Here is a 17,149-nt window from a genome sequence, read left to right on the forward strand (position 1 = left end):
AGTTGGAGACGAGGCTGCAACCATTCTGCCCCACACACCCCGAAACCTCCAACAAACCTTGCCTATCTCCTTCATCCATCAAACAAGGGTAAGAAACAGCAAAACATGCAAAAGCACACAACCAGGCACACACACATGTGTGCGTGTGTGCGTGCACACACACACACACATACCTCACATGCATACCAAGCAGCCACAGGCAAATAGACAAAGAAAAAAGCCACACATAGTAAAACATGCACCATGCACAGCAAATATGTAAACAAAGAAAGACCTACGAATAGAAAAATAAAGAAAAGGAAAACCTTTGGTGGGCTGGTGGTGTTTTTTTTTTTTTTTTTTTTTGGGGGGGGGGGATGTTTCGAGGCCGCTGCGTATCTGCCTGCATTAGAATATGATCCAGCGAGCACACACACGAGGTAGGGCAAGAGTTTTCGCGAAAATCTTTGCGTCGATGGCTCTGGCTCTCCTCTCTCTTTCTCTGTCTCTTAAGTCAAGCCATGAACACCATACATGCTCTTACTTCTGGAGTCCAGATAGCTTCTCATTGATGTTATGGGTATGGAGAGAGTCGTGGAGTGCATGCTTAAGATGCAGAAAGAACCCTTCACACGGATTTCCTCGAGTTGCATGGGAAGCAAGCAAAGTCTAAAAGCCGCACAAAAGCAAAATATTAAGTTAGGATTGGATAAAAGGCATCAATAAGTGGTTTGGAAGATTCTGATGCATTACACTTGCTTCATGATGCCTTGATAGACTCCATAGTGAATGAGGCTTTTTTAGAGCGCCAATGTATCACACCTTCATGGATAGGTTGCTTCCAACTACAAAGCCAACTTCTTCTCCAAACAAGGGAACAACACCCACCCTTACATGATCAAGCCCATCTCCTTGAGTGTAATTATCGCCTCCATCCGGCTCACCTGTAATTCTTTACAATGCAAGACAAGGCCTTAAAGCACCAGCAAGGAGTCTCATTGACTATGCAGTTTATGCACCCAGCAAGTCCGTGCGTGAGAGTATCACGCCCTACTTGAGTGCTCAGCTTTTGATCCCATCAGAGCTTGCTTTCCCCATATTTTCAGCCATGTGCACTCTCTACACATTGTTCTCCCAACCACGATGTGGACTCTCAATTGCAATGCCCGTTTCCACGATTCTTGAGCATGAGTCACTTATCAGCTCCACACACCATGATATGTTTTTTGTGGTCCTATAGGTCATATTTGACCTTTGAGAACGATAATGGAACCTCTGCTGTCACTGACACATCCAACCCTAAATGTCTGTGGACAAGCTACAGCATGACCAGGGTTCAGTTCCGTCAAGTCAGTCTAGAATAGGAAGTGATCTGGCACTTTTGTGAGTTTGTTCGCAGACCGTGCATGACCAGTCACTTAGATTAGATGCATATCCTCCGGTTGCACACAGCATGATCATAAGCATTCCCATCAGAATCCATCGTGGGAATTTTCCAGTGCATTAGACCAATTTTCCCTATTTTTGACATTTTTCACTTATTATTTTTAAGTGACTTTTGTTGGAAAGTAGGTAGGACAATTTTGCTACGTTGTATATAAGAAAACCTAGCGCTAGCACTTTCCGGCAGAAGAGGCAGCACGAGCACCTTGCTCAACAGGCAACTTCTCAGCAAGACACCCCACCTCAGCAAGGCTAGCGTTTTTGCATCTGCAAGGACCTAGCATTTTCATCCACACGCAACGTGGCGTTTTGTGCATAGCAGATCAGCCCCAGCAGCAGCAAGACCAATCAAGAAGCCTAGCGTTTTTGCACTTGCAGATTCATGGCGACAGTAGACAGCAGATCAGCCCTAGCATTAGCAGATTTCCCCGAAACAGCAAATCAGCCCTAGCGTTAGCAGTTCCATCAGCAAGGGCAAATTTCAGCCTCTAGCGTTTTTGGTTTGCAGATCAACCGCAGCGTTTTTGCAGACCTTCGCGACAAGGACATCAAGAACACCAGCGTTTTCAGTTTTCAGCAGTTAGTACCCGCAGAAGAAGTCCCAAACCTCGTAGATCTCACCTTCCCGCAGCAGATCCTCGCCGCACGGTCAGATTCAGCGAAGTTTGCAGTTTCAGCCCGGAAAACGCAGATTTCAGCATCTGCGTTTTCAGCGCGTCGTCATCGCATCGTCGCCATCGACATCGTCCCCGACATAGAGTAGGAATTCAGCAGATAAAGATTTGCAGATTTCAGCCATTAGCATTCTCAGATTTCAGCCCGTCTCGTCGTCGTCGACATCGTCGGCAAGTCCAAGCATTGTAGAGATTTGTGCAATCATAAGTAGACCGCTCTCGCCATAGAGAGTGGGGCCTTCGGAGGAGGGTTTAACAACATTCTGGTGTCGTATTCTTCTCTCTCTATCTCTCAGTCTCAGTACCTTCATTCATAGTGTTTTCCACTTTGTTTGTGATCATTGCACTCTCTCACTAAAGGAACGGAAGGCTCTCCCTTCCGTAAGTAAAAGGAACCTTGAGCACAGTTCTGAGCACTCATCTTGAGCAAAGTTCAACATTCATTTCCGTGCACCTTACATTGGTATCAGAGCTTTGGCAGTGTTCTATATCACTCAAGGAAAGAACCTCAAGAACCACAGGAATTTTTTTTGCTTGTTGCGGTCGCACAAACCCAAGACTTCTTGGGCGTGTCGATTCCTAATCGTGTTTTTGAAGAGTGACAGGAAACCCAAGAAAGAAGGGCTTGTCCAGACTCCAAACTCCCCTTGTGCCCCTTTTCACTCATTGAGAGCGGACCGTGCACCTGGCGGCCGGCCAATCGACGCGAGGTGGGAAAAAGCAACCTTGGTGTGAGCGCAAGGCGGCCAAGGGGTGCGCCCGCAGAAAAGAGCAGAACTCAGGTGAAGAGAAGATCCTTCTCTAACACAGATTGCAAGCTAAAGAAGACCCGCAAGAACCTCAAGAACTCAAGAACCCCAAGAACCAAGACCCCCAAGAACCCAAGTTCCTTGTGAACTTAAGAACCCACGACCACAAGAACCACGAACCCACGACTTCAGTGGATGGTCATCACTCGAAGCGGAATGGAGACTTCGCTTGGAGGTGATGAGCATGAGAGAGACGAAGAAAAATTTTCCCCACCAGGAGGTTTTTCTGACCCTCCCCCTTCCCCATCTACGCCAAGGATTGCACCAGATCCTATGGAGGCTTGGTGCAAGACGATGATGGACATGATGACAACGTGGCACGAAGCAAGAATAGCAACCATGGAGCGCGAGCGTGAGCGCGAGCAATTACGCTTGGAGGCCAAAGAATTTGATCGCAAGTACGCAGAAAGAAATACAGATTTGGATCGCAAGAACGTTGTTCATTCCTTCTCTCTCATTTCTATGTGCAGGCAAAGATTGAAGAGATTCAAGAAAAGGAGACTCTCTTAGTCTCTTCTTCTCCCAAGCATGACACACAGGATTTGCATGATGATTTGAATGACAAGCATGATGATTTGCATGATGATCACTATGTGATTTCTCACAAGCATGATGATTTGCACGAGGACCAAGATGTGATTTCTCACAAGCATGATGATTTGCATGAAGATGATGTGATTGTTCACAAGGATGATGTGTTAGTTGATACTTTCTCTAGTGAAGCTAACCTCATTGCAGATTCAATCAATCACGAAGAACCGATCTTGGCTCTCAAGTCGAGGTCCACAGAACCCCCACAGGAAGATTCGATCAAACAGGAAGAACCGATCTTGGCTCTCGAGCCTAGATCCAAAGAACCCTCACAGGAAGTACTATGTGTTCGCATGATTAGTCAGCACGCATTGTTCGACTATTTCATTCGTGATCGTTTCCTGTATTTTAGTCGATGTCTTTATGTGATCCCTTTTCCTAGGCATGACATATTGTACGTTGAGCACGTTTCACTCATGAATGACCATGGATGTATAGGATTATTCATGATGAAAAGTATGCATTCACGAAAGTCACATTCCATGTCTGTTCCTTGGCACGACACAGTTGTAGAAAGAGCACAAGAAAGTATGAGCACCAAGAATGGGCATTTCCATTGTGTTTTGCTACAGTTGATTGATTTAGATCAGCACGACAAGATTCGATCTCATTGTTTGCATGTGTATGGTGAACGGTTTGGCACTACGTCTCTTTGTTCATCTACATTGCATGCAGAGTCTTTGAGGAAGACAAGGTTTTTTCCAGTCACCTTACATGGAATAGGTATGTTCATGTTTTTGTGTTAAAAGTGGTTTCAAGAATTTTCAGCCTCAGAGATTCTTGAAGAAGGTAAGACGCATGACTCTAGACGAAGATGAAGCATCAAAGGAGCCACAGAAGACCTTGTGTTGCTTTCGGCACGGCCCAAAGAAGCAAGCGTTGCAGACCTTTATGAAGTTCAAGTATCGCACGACCCTCGCATCACAGTGGGCCGGCGAAGAGTCCTTTCCAAGATTCCGGGTGTTGTTGGCGATCTCCCTCGACGCCATACACTTCGGTATCAGTACCTCACTTTGAAAAGGAGGGGATGTCACGTGACACATCCAACCCTATGTGTCCGTGGACAAGCTACAGCATGACCAGGGTTCAGTTCCATCAAGTAAGTCTAGAATAGGAAGTGATCTGGCACTTTTGTGAGTCTGTTCGCAGACCGTGCATGACCACTCACTTAGATTAGATGCCTATCCTCCGGTTGCACACAGCATGATCATAAGCATTCCCATGAGAATCCATCAGGGGAATTTTCCAGTGCATTAGACCAATTTTTCCTATTTTTGACATTTTTCACTTATTATTTTTAAGTGACTTTTGTTGGAAAGTAGGTAGGGCAATTTTGCTAAGTTGTATATAAGAAAACCTAGCGCTAGCACTTTCTAGCAGAAGAGGCAGCACGACCACCTTGCTCAACAGGCAACTTCTCAGCAAGACACCCCACCTCAGCAAGGCTAGCGTTTTTGCATCTGCAAGGACCTAGCATTTTCATCCACACGCAGCGTGGCGTTTTGTGCACAGCAGCAGATCAGCCCCAACAGCAGCAAGACCAATCAAGAAGCCTAGCGTTTTTGCACTTGCAGATTCACGGAGACAGTAGACAGCAGATCAGCCCTAGCGTTAGCAGATTTCCCCGAAACGGCAAATCAGCCCTAGCGTTAGCAGTTCCATCAGCAAGGACAAATTTCAGCCCCTAGCATTTTTGGTTTGCAGATCAACCGCAGCGTTTTTGCAGACCTTCGCGACAAGGACATCAAGAACACCAGCGTTTTCAGTTTTCAGCAGTTAGTACCTGCAGAAGAAGTCCCAAGCCTCGCAGATCTCACTTTCCCGCAGCAGATTTTCGCCGCACGGTCAGATTCAGCAAAGTTTGCAGTTTCAGCCCGGAAAACGCAGATTTCAGCATCTGCGTTTTCAGCATGTCGTCGTCGCATCGTCGCCATCGACATCGTCCGCGACATAGAGTTAGAATTCAGCAGATAAAGATTTGCAGATTTCAGCCATTAGCATTCTCAGATTTCAGCTCGTCTCGTCATCGACATCGTCGGCAAGTCCAAGCATTGTAGAGATTTGTGCAATCATAAGTAGACAACTCTCGCCATAGAGAGTGGGGCCTTCGGAGGAGGGTTTGACAACATTTTGGTGTCGTATTCTTCTCTCTCTATCTCTCAGTCTCAATACCTTCATTCAGAGTGTTTTCCACTTTGTTTGTGATCATTGCACTCTCTCACTAAAGGAACGGAAGGCTCTCCCTTCCGTAAGTAAAAGGAACCTTGAGCACAGTTCGGAGCACTCATCTTGAGCAAAGTTCAACATTCATTTCCACTGCACTTTACATTTGCGAGACAAGTTTGTATTACTGAGTACTAAGAGTCCTTGAGGATGCTCGGGACCCCAAGTCAGCCTATCATCAAGGAGCCATACAAATCAAAACATACGTAGGACTCCAAGCCCACAACAGTTTGTAGGAATCATAGAGTGCGTGCCAGTTGTCTCAAGAAAGTGTGGCAACGCTCCTCCAAGGAGCCGGCTGAAGTATCCCACTAACTACGAAGAGTGTGAATAGACTCACTCCAGATAGCACTAAGTGTATCCTCGGAAGTGGAAGGCTGACCACCAATAACATGCAAGCACCTAGCCTTCCAACTCGTCCACAAATCGGCTGCAACTACAGCAGTGAATCAACTCACGAAAGTAAGAGTGAAAGCATGTATAGTATCTTACCCAATGTGTCCTGTCTGTAGCCGAGATCCGTCAGCAGGAAGATGGGATCCCCCTCAAAAGGAAGGTGAGAGTCCGGGAACCGAAACAGCCAGCAAACTGAACCCCAAGAGACAAAACATGTGCAAACACCCACCCGATACAACAGGGCACAAACTGCATGCCAAACCATGTGCTCACGTGGGCAAACCCAAAGGCAATGGCTAAACCATAATCGTCTCATCTACATGTAAAGTGCAGCACGAACAAGTCCCACCATAGCCAACATTGCCAACCCATTTTCCCACTGCAAAACCAGCATGAACCATCAACCACGTGAAATAGAGACTGATCCGCAAAGCCCAGAGGAAGGACCAAAATCTAGACATGAAGGCGTCAGATAGGCCAACATCCAGCCAAGACTCCAATCGTGTAGCCAACATTCCAAAGTCTGCTACCACAATAGAATATGCCGACTGATGCTAGCAGAATACTCAAAAAAGGAGATTGTCTGACGTTGATCTGCAGCTTAGGGCCAGCACCACTCTCCAAGGTCCATGATAACCGTGAAAGAGGCTTGCTCTTCAAAATCCATAACCATCACGAGTAGACATCAATAGGTGAGAACACGGGGTCCACTACTCTATGTCTGTCGGATGAGCCTACCACATGAATAGGGTCCCACCCAGCCAAGAAGTAGGAATCCTCAAACAGAAAGGCAACTAACTCTAGTCTCGCATGAGTACCCTCTCTCTCTCTCTCTCTCTCTCTCTCTCTCTCTCTCTCTCTCTCTCTCATAGGTCATTTTGGCCTTTTGAAGACGTTAATATAACATTTCATTTCATTTCTCTCTCTCTTTTTTTTTTGGAAAAAGTCAGGGCTGTATATTACTGAGTACAATATAATCCCCAGCGGATGCCAAAATAGCCTATCACGTGGGGTGTACAAGCTGAATGTAAGGAGGAGAGCCACTATAGTGACAACTCGACTAGAACAATCTCATGGTGGTCGGTGTGATGAGTGGAGGAGAAACCACCGAGGAGGGGCATAATGCCACGTAATCTGGCCACCTGTAAGTGTGAAGAAGAGTGGGGATCGGGCCCAACGCCAAAGGAAGGCAAATCAACGAGCCTCGGCTGCTCGAGATGTACCTGAGGAAGAATCCCACTGCCAAATCAGGGTGTGAATGATGTCCAGCCAATTGGTAGTGAGGGTATCCTGAAGGAGCTGTGGAGCCGCACTTAGAATGTGGAGACAATGAGCTCTCCAAACATTCCATAGTGTAATACTAGTGATGACTGAAAAAACTTCATCACGTGTCTGAGAATCCCCCTGCCAAGTCCCTCGCCGATAACCAGCCGAGGTAAGCATAAAGGCTGGATCTGTGTTTGAGCCCTCGTAGAAAAGATGGGGGCCAGGCATCGGCATCTCTCTCTCTCTCTCTCTCTCTCTCTCTCTCTCTCTCTTCCTTCCTTCCATGGGTTGGACTCTCTCACTGTTTTCACGGTTTCGTCACCTGTTTTTTGCTGTTTTTAGAATTTTGTCATTGTTTTTTTGCTGTTTATAGGGTTCCGAAACTGTTTTTTTCTGTTTTTTAGGATTTTGTCACTGGGTTTTGCTGTTTTTTAGGGTTTCGTCACTATGTTCTTGCTGTTTTTTTAGGGTTTTGAAACTGTTTTTATCGTTTTTAAGGGTTTTGCCACTGTTTTCCTGCTGTTTATTAGGGTTTCAAATATGCATTTTGCTGTTTTTTAAAGTTTCGAAGCTGATTTTCTCTGCTTTTTAGGGTTTTACAAGCGTTTCTTGCTGTTTTTAGAGTTTCTTGTATTTTTTTGGTTGTTTTAGTCTCTCACTCTCTCTCTCTCTCTCTCTCTCTCTCTCTCTCTCTCTCTCTCTCTCCACATCCATTGGGCTACCCATTGACCCCCTTTCACATGGCCTCCCCACTAGCTATAGCCCGTTTCCCTCTCAACATGAAGTTCTCGATCACCAACAAGCAGATATCAACACTTGAAGTTGAAGTGAAGGAGTAGAAAAAAGAGATGGAGGCAACCTTTCTTCAAAAGATGGAGGGATGGAAAGAGGAGGAGAACCACCTATGCGAAAGGATTTCTCGCGTCGAAGAGCAAGCGGCTTCACAAGAAGCCACAATCTGAACTCTCCAAGGTGAACTTCTTGCAGGAAAAAGTGGGCGGCTCGAAGAAGGCGAAATTCAGCCATCCATGATGGAAGAATTGAATACCATGAGAGAAGAAATACAAGTTATCAAGGAAGATGAGGAGAAGAAGTCATGGGCCGCGGTCATTTCCGCGACACAAAAGAAAGTAGAGGAGGCCGAAAAATGGATTGAGGTCACCAAGAAAGGAAAAGGTAAGGAAGCTCCTTGTACACCCACTCTTATTAACATGACCCTCGAAGAGGAACAAAAGAAGAGGATGCGGGCTCTACATGTGAGGGTAACCAGCCTCAAGGACATAAACAATGTGGAAAAAGAGGTCACAATCCTCACATCCATGGTGGGGGTGGACAAGCCTTCATACACAAAGGCATGGAGAGCGGGCAAGAAGAGTGATGGCCGGGGAGAATCTTCAAAAGAGAGAGCTCTCATACTACGCTTCCCCTCCTTGGAAGAGAAGAAGAAATTCCTCAAAAAGAGGCCTACTCTCAAGAAGACGGGTATTTTCCTCGATAATGATCTCACTCTCTCACAGCTTGCGCATATGAGAGAGGTAATGCCAGAGATTACGGCCGCAAGGGAGAACGGCCTTTTACAGAGATGGTCGGGTGGTGATTGTAGAGCGGCACTCTACATAACGGTGTGAGACCTATGGAACCACACTGAAGATGGCTACTTGGAATTGTAATGGATCTATGAGGTTGGACGTTGGTGCCTTTGAGGTCAGTTTCAGAGACAGGGACATTGTTTTCTTCTCAAAGACTCATCAGGCCCCTGGACAGCTTATGCCACATGTGGTGGGATACAGATGGGAGACAGCCCACAGGACAGTTGCGAGACCTGAGCATGGGAGTAGAGGTTTAGGAGGAGTAGCAGTGTTGTTTAGAAAGGAGTTACAACCACTACTACATATTGTACGGAGAGATGATCATGCTAGATACATGTGGGTGAGGCTCAGAGCTGACACAGGCCGATTTCTATACATTGCCATATGTTACTTCCCCCCCAATACGTCAGTATATGCTGCACCCAGAGGACAGTCGCCTTTCTCTATACTAATGATGATATATGGATATTATCCTCCTAGGGGACTTCAATGCCATAACGGGCAACTCTCAGACAGTCTTCTACAACACTTCACATGAGATGCTTAGAGAGCTGGATGTGGGTGACTTGGGGCTTGACAGATGCTCACATGATAGAGAGCAAACGGAGTATGGGAGATACCTCACGGAGATGACAACCACAAATGGGTTAGCCATACTTAACGGCTTACAGCGATTTCCTGGAGCAGTCAGTTTCACATGCTTTCCACACAGACACGAGGCCAGTACAGTGGACTATGTTATGGCACAGCCGAGCTTTATTCCTTGTATTCAGGATTTCATAGTGGGAGCCAGACCAGTGGGCGTAGCAATGGATCATGCTCTTTTGACATTGTCCGTTTCATTTCAGTATAGTACAGCCCAGACATCAGGAGGCAGGTCACATACCCATTATACATTTACACCAGAGACTGACTCGGTTTATACAGAGGAGATCTATAGCCGTCTATGCACAGCTAGTCTTGGCCTCTCAATGGAAGAGTGCACCACTTTAATGACTGAGACACTGCATGATGCAGCATTAGAGGCATACCCACACACTCAGTCAGGTCAGAGACGAGATTGTGGGAGCATGCCACAAAATAGTTGGTATGATGAGGAGTGCAGAGAGATGAGAGCCCAGCTCCAGAGAGATCTTCTTTTAGGGGTCGTCACTTACAAACAGTCTCAGATTGCTTCTCGATGCCTTGTGCGACGGAAGAAACGAGCTTACTTTGTCAGGATGAAGCGAGACTTACATGAGTTGTTCTTGAGTAGAGACTCACGAGAGGCATGGCGATTCTTTCATGAGCACTCCCCTCCCACAGTGATTACTTCTCCTGATGTGTGGGGCCAGTATGCGACATCGTTATATACAGTTCCTGGACAGGACCCCCTTCCAGATCCTACAGAGCCATGCCCACCTACCGAGCTGTACCAGCACCTCCTTTACCACTGAGATGGTAAAGAGAGCCATTGACAGGATGAGGACCCGTAGGGCATATGATCATGATGGTCTAGTAGCAGAGCACTTTATACATGCTAGAGATATGCTGATAGAGATTCTTGCAGTGATGTTCAATCGTGCCATGTGTGAGGGGTTACCTGAGACTTGGAGGTTGTCTACTATTGTGCCTATCTTCAAGGCAGGTGATCCTACAAAGCCTAGGAATTACCGCAATATTATGGTTGGGCACACATTGGCACGGTTGTATGCATCCATTCTTGAGCAGCAATTGAGTAATTGGGCAGAGGGTGAGGGTGTACGGGCAAAGGGCCAAGCCGGTTTTAGGTGGGGTTTCTCCACTCTTGATCATCTTCTGACACTCAGAGCCATCATTGAGGAGGGCAAGTCACATGGGAGACGGATTTATTGTAGCTTTGTGGATTTCCGCAAAGCATTTGACATGGTACTGAGAGCTCAATTGATGTGCAGACTGCAAGAGATGGTGGTGCCCATAGTGTTGATTTAGGAGATTATGGCTCTATACAGATCAATGATGGGACATGTACGCACCCCGGAGGGGATATCTGATTTAGTTCACTCCACCATTGGGGTGAAACAAGGTTGCCCATTGTCTCCTACTCTATTTGGTATGTATGTTAATGAGGTGTCTGATTACTTTGACAGAGAGGGTGAAAGAGGTGCCCAGCTTGCAGGAACGTGCATCCCATTGTTGCTATATGCTGATGATATTGTGTTGATCTCTGACTCACCAAAGGGTATGCAGCGACAGTTGGCTGCATTACACAGGTTTGCAGAGGATAGTGGATTGTCTGTAAACATTGGTAAAACCAAGGTTATGGTGTTTAAAGCCTCACCACAGTGGATCGGGAGATCAGCACCGACCTTCACATATGATCAGGAAATTGTAGAATATACAGATGCATACACTTACCTTGGGGTTGCCTTCACTGGGCCGAGGTTTTCTTTGAGGAGAGCAACAGAGACTAGACTGACTAGAGGTTATGCGGCCTTGGGAGGCTTGGAGAGGATGCGTTTGCAGGTTCAGTTCCAGGAACCTCGGACAAAGTTATGGCTCTTTGATACTTTAGTAGCCTCAGCTATGTTGTATGGGGTACAGATATGGGTACCTTCTGTAGGCCAGGATGGTTGGAGACGTATGGAGAGGCCCTTGGTATCTATGATCTCTCGACTGATCAGAGCCAAAGCCTCCGTACCCCACGCTATCATTCGAGCAGAGCTAGCTGCCCCTCCTAGGAGATTGAGGCGCTTACCAGATCAGTCTCCTTTGTGCACAGCTTGTGGGATACTACTAGAGACAGATATGCTAGACTGGCCCTTGAGTCTTCCAGACAGTTAGCTCTTGAGGGGGACACTTCATGCTGGTATGCAGAGTTGACATCCTGGTTTCAGACGCATGGCTTTCCAATACTCTCTTCAGGCACCCTCGATGTCTCTTACACGGGTGGAGATTACTAGACTCATTCGTCAGGACCTGATCCAGCTAGATACCGGGAGGACATGGATAGAGCCGCCACAAAATTTGGGGACGAAGATGACTTTCTATAGAGAGCATCTTCTCCACCTCACAGGAGATGAGTTTGTGATTCGACCCAGCTACATGGACACACATATGTCTCATGGTTTGCGGTGTGCCATTGGTCAGATACGCACATCCTCACATCAGCTAGAGATTGAGACTGGTAGATTCAGAGGGATACCAACAGACAGCGGGATATGCCGCTTATGCCAGCTAGAGCTAGAGACAGAGCTACATTACACATGTCATTGCACAGTGTACTATGAGATTCGGGACCGTTTCCACTGCTTATTCAACGAGGGTTTCGGTCCTTTCTCTAAGGTCGTGAGTTATGAGGATCGGGGATGTCTTGGGCTATATCTACTTGAGTTACACAAATATAGAGACACTTTACTGGGGAGAGCTAGAGAGACAGATTACAGATTTCTTTTCACTAGATATGGGACAGCCAGAGGAGCGGCCATCACTAAAAAGCTCAGTCCCCCACTCATTCGACCACTACCGGCACTCTCATCGACCGAGCACTGAAGCTATGGAGATCCAGACGACCACGATTGAGGAAAGGGGCTACACAGCATCGACGGAGACTACAGCAGAGGATTCGAGCCATACTCTCTCGACATCCAGAGTACAGATGAGGATGGATTCTAGTAGTAGTAGTAGTAGTAGTAGTAGTAGTAGTAGTAGTAGTAGTAGTAGTTATTTTGTTCTAGTCTTTTTGTACCTAGGCATGGTATCAGATTCACTATTTTGTATCAGATTGGTCTCATAGTTCATTTTGGCCGACGTTAATATAACATTTCATTTCATATCGCTCCATTACCTTCCGATTTGCTCTCAAAGCAAGGGAGCTCTCTCGGATTTCGTTTCCGGAACCCCTCAAGCATAGGCCGAAGCCTCCTTGCTTCGTTCTCAAAGGTAGAGGACCCGCAAAACATAGCAAACATTGGTAAAAATCATATGCAAATCATCACGTGTTGCTCCTGGGCACAGAAAGCAACCTCCGGTCACAAACTCATCGTGTGATCTTGCAACATTGTCGTAGTACAATCTCCTCGGTGTCTTCTCCAACCAAGGTGCCTTGTGTCTAGGATTGCAGATGGCTGAAGTGGGGGCACTAGGCTGAGTTTATAGCCTCCTGGAGATGGCAGGAATAGAGAGCGGGGGGCTGAAAATAGGGAGCTGCTGGCTGCCTTGGAATGTACGCCAAGAAAGGAAAAGAGAGGGGTTGTTCCTGTTAATTTTGGCCAGGTGGAGGCGGCACCTAGGAAGTAAGGGAGCTGTCTTGGAGTGCACGCCAAGCAGAGGGGAAGAGAGGAATCGATTTGCTGCCAGATTTGGCCAAGGAGTGGGGCGCCCAGTTTTTGCTGCTAATTTTAGGCTGGAAATTTTTTAAAATGACCTGTTCAAAACTCGATAAAAACTTATGAGCTGAAAACAATGCTTACACAAACACACCCAAGGCATCCCTAGATGCAATCTCATGCACATATGCAATACAGAATGACGCATCAGAGATGTCCATTCTTGACGGCTTTCTCAATTCTTGTAGACCTACATTCCAAACTTAACAGCTCTCAAGTGCACACATTTAAATATCTTGATTTCATTAAATAGAAATTACCCTGAAAATAGTCAATTTAGCAACATCCCTCTTGGCTTCTAAATAGTCAATTTAGTAACATCCCTCTTGGCTTCTAAACAATTGTCCTCGACTATAGTGCTTGTACATATCCTTCCAAAATCTCAGCATAAGGTGCTAATTCATGCTCAGTCATCCATTGAGCATCCAAAGTGGAGTCTTTACCAGATACTTCCGTGTAATCTTTTCAAACTTAAGTGACCGCCCCTAATGATGAATGATCTGCTCCAATTGGAGTATCTCTTCTCTTTCCTCAACCTCGAGGGGTTCCTCAACAATAGGCCGACTCCGAGGCAATCCTATATGTGGCCGAAATAAACTAACATGGAAAGGATTATGAATCCTCCAATGTAACAAACTTGGGCACCCCAAGTCTCCCGCTGGGTCCTCTACTCTTAGACTCTGCGTCCAGATGCTCTGAAGAGTGAGGCACTAAGGGCTCTTTTATTCTTACAAGGGATGCCCAAAAGCAAAGCCCCAAAAGCAGTTAAACTCGAAAGCAAACCGTTCCAAAAGCTATTGGTCACAACAGCTGGCAGAAAAAGCATCAACGCAATTTGTGGACATCCGTACAGGCTGGCACATCATCACCTGTAGCGCAAATCGCGGAATGTCGGACTGCCTACCGCGTCAGCCGCCGTACTGATAACACATCTGCCACATCAGCACCTCTCCGGGTGGTGATGCCACGTCAACACGTGTGTGTGTGTGTGTGTGTGTATTTGTCCGGGTGGCTCTGCCACGTCACCAATTTGTGACATCCAATTAGGCGGTAGCTCTAATCGGAATGTAACATCATTCACGTGGTTAACAGCCACATAGTAACAATTTGGAAAGTTTAACCACCTTCCCCTTATGAGTCGCTTATTTCTTCAGTCTCGCCTTCTCAAACTCAAGTAAAACAAGTCTAAATTCCTTTTGTGCTTGTCTGCAACTTTCTTATGTTTTTCCTGAGATCATAAAATTCTCTCTTGACTTGCCTATAGGCAGTGTCCAAATCTCAAATGAACTCATCTCCTGCAAATATATTTTCCTTAGTTAAAAGGATCAGTGGAAGCTGTAACGGGAGGGCACCACGTGCCAATGGAAAAGAGCAGACTGAACAAACTTTAGACACTTCAAAAACTGAACTGAAAAGAGCAGACTGGACAGACTTTAGACACTTCAAAACAACTGAACTCAAAGAGATACACTGCACACAAGACACGAAGTGAAAGAGTTCCACCCCAAGAAAGCAATGGCCCCACAAACTGTGGCGCCCCTTTCAACATTTCTTTATATTGCTTTAACTCAGTACTACGCCTGCAACACTACTCTGCATCTCCACATGGAAGCATGCCAAAAAAGTGTGCTCTTAGCACATATTTAAAGGCCTTTGGCCTACCGAAAGCGATTTCCATGAAAAGAATCATATCCAAAAAGAATCATGTCCAAAAGCATCTCGTACCAAAAGCTGGCGCCCAAAGCCACCAATGCAAATTCGTGGAATTCCGTACAACTGCTACGTCAACAATGCAAAACATGGGCGTCTATACAGCTCCCACCTTGTCAGCATGTCAGTGTGATTTACAGCCTGCCACGTCAACATCCTCTACGCAAGTTACTTGTGTGTGTGTCTGCTTTGCTTTAGGCCCCATCGGACGGGGGTACCATAATTTAATCCTAACCCTACTTTAATAATTGGGCCACTCGACAAGACTTTGTAAGTTGGGTAAGTGTTATGTCCCGCTGACAGGAGAGGGGATCTAGCCTAAACGCCATTGAGATGGGCGTCCAATGTCTAGGCAGACGTAGTGTGAACCTGGCCAATGTGGCCAACCATTATTATAAAAGGGAAGCCAAGGTCTCATTTACAGTTATCAATCCCCACTGGCAGAGGGCCAGTGGTAGGCTAGGAGTGCGCGAGGTCACCTCGAGGAGGTAAGGCCAAGTGGTATGGGACGTTCGCTCTTACAAGTGAGCGCCTACGTCCTCGGATGCTAGCCCAGCACGAGGGAGCTACCGGATGGTGGCTATGGTCGGGTAGTTCGTCCAACGCGTGTTTGTAGGCGATCCATGTAGGCGGGAGATCCACTCCGCATGTTTGTTTCATGGTATCAAAGCCGGCTTGGCTGCAAGAAGGACCACGTGCACACCTACGGATCCGGTTGAGTCGGATAACCTCAACTTCACGCAATTTTTAATGACTAATTGCTGAAATTGTTTATTTTTCTTCTCGTGAGCATGTTTGCAGGTGAAGATTAGCTTTCTTTTGCTGATTTTTAATAAGAACATCAATTAACAGATGGGAGTGCTGAAAATTGAAAGCTTTTTTATGAATTTTACTGATTTTCATCGAGAATTACTTGTTAATTCGCTGACTTTAGACTAAATTCAGCATAAAAATAACTTTTATAATCTCTCCGTAACCTCGTCTTCCTCTGTGCAAAGAGAGAGAGAGAGAGAGAGAGAGAGAGAGAGAGAGAGAGAGAGAGAGAGAGAGAGAGAGAGAGAGTTGCTTGCTTAACTCTGCTCTGCAAAGAAGCGATAGGGAGAAGAGAACGTGTCTTGGCCTCTTCCAGCGTGGAGGGAAAATTTGCAGTGTTGGCTCCTAGCTGGAGCCTACGGCGTGTGTTGGGCACAAGCATCCACACACCCACGCACAAGTTTCTCTTTCCACGCGTCCTCTCCACACAGTTGCAAATTGCTTCCTTGCGTTCGATTTTCTTTTACACTACAGACTTCAAAGAAACTCATTCTTCAACCCCCCTGGCTTCTCTCCCACCGTTCTTCTCTCTCACCTGCTCGCGCTCCCGCCTTCGGACGCTCATGCCAATGCGTAGAGCTCCTTAAAGATCAACTTTTGCGACCAAAAAGTGGAGCGTTTTTGCGTGGATTTCCAGGTTTTACTGGATTTTGCCATGGATTCCTCCAACTCGGACAAGGCACGACGCGCCAAGTAACATTCTAATTCTGTTCACACATGCTCTCTGCACATGGATTACAGGTACTTTCCAGAGCTTCGACCAGCATATTTTCGCTCTAGAAAATGCGAACGTTCAGACAAACATTCACTTGACCTCTCTCGAAGGGGCCGTGCACGGGTTTAACGCCCGGCTTACGCTCTAGAAAATTCAGCTCAATCGACGACTGCGCATATTTTCGAGGGCGAAACCCATCTCCAGCAACTGCGGACGCAAGTTGTTGCTTTTGGGTGTTTACAAGGTGGTCCTACTACCACGATTCCCTACAAAACCACTAATTTCTCAGGAGAAGAGAAAGAATGTACGAAACTAGCCATAAATAATTGACTTTATCAGTGGACCACATATTTTGATCTCCATGGCGAGTATGACAAACAGAGGATTCAAACGATACCTCTTTATCTATGCAGTAAGACGCTTACCTGGTGGCGCGACATGACAGAGAAGCCTACGACGTGGGCTGATTTTGGTGTGAAGTTCAAGAAAGACTTCGCCAAAATGGATCCTTTGAAAGCATATGCAAAATTGCAGAGTCTTTCGATGAAGACTCTATCTTTTGATAAGTAAACGACAGCTTTCAAGAAAGCGCTCA

The 17,149-nt window shown here is 46.3% G+C and overlaps 1 protein-coding gene across 2 annotated transcripts in view; it reads right to left on the bottom strand.

The window, feature by feature from the left end:
- The window catches only part of LOC147436578 (uncharacterized), a 64,516-nt gene that overhangs the window by 754 nt on the left and 46,613 nt on the right, over positions 1–17,149 (bottom strand). The gene's annotated exons all lie outside the window — the stretch shown is intronic.

This window comes from Adiantum capillus-veneris, chromosome 18 (genome assembly GCF_014529385.1).
Source record: "Adiantum capillus-veneris isolate H3 chromosome 18, ASM1452938v2, whole genome shotgun sequence".
Classification (NCBI taxonomy): domain Eukaryota; kingdom Viridiplantae; phylum Streptophyta; class Polypodiopsida; order Polypodiales; family Pteridaceae; genus Adiantum; species Adiantum capillus-veneris.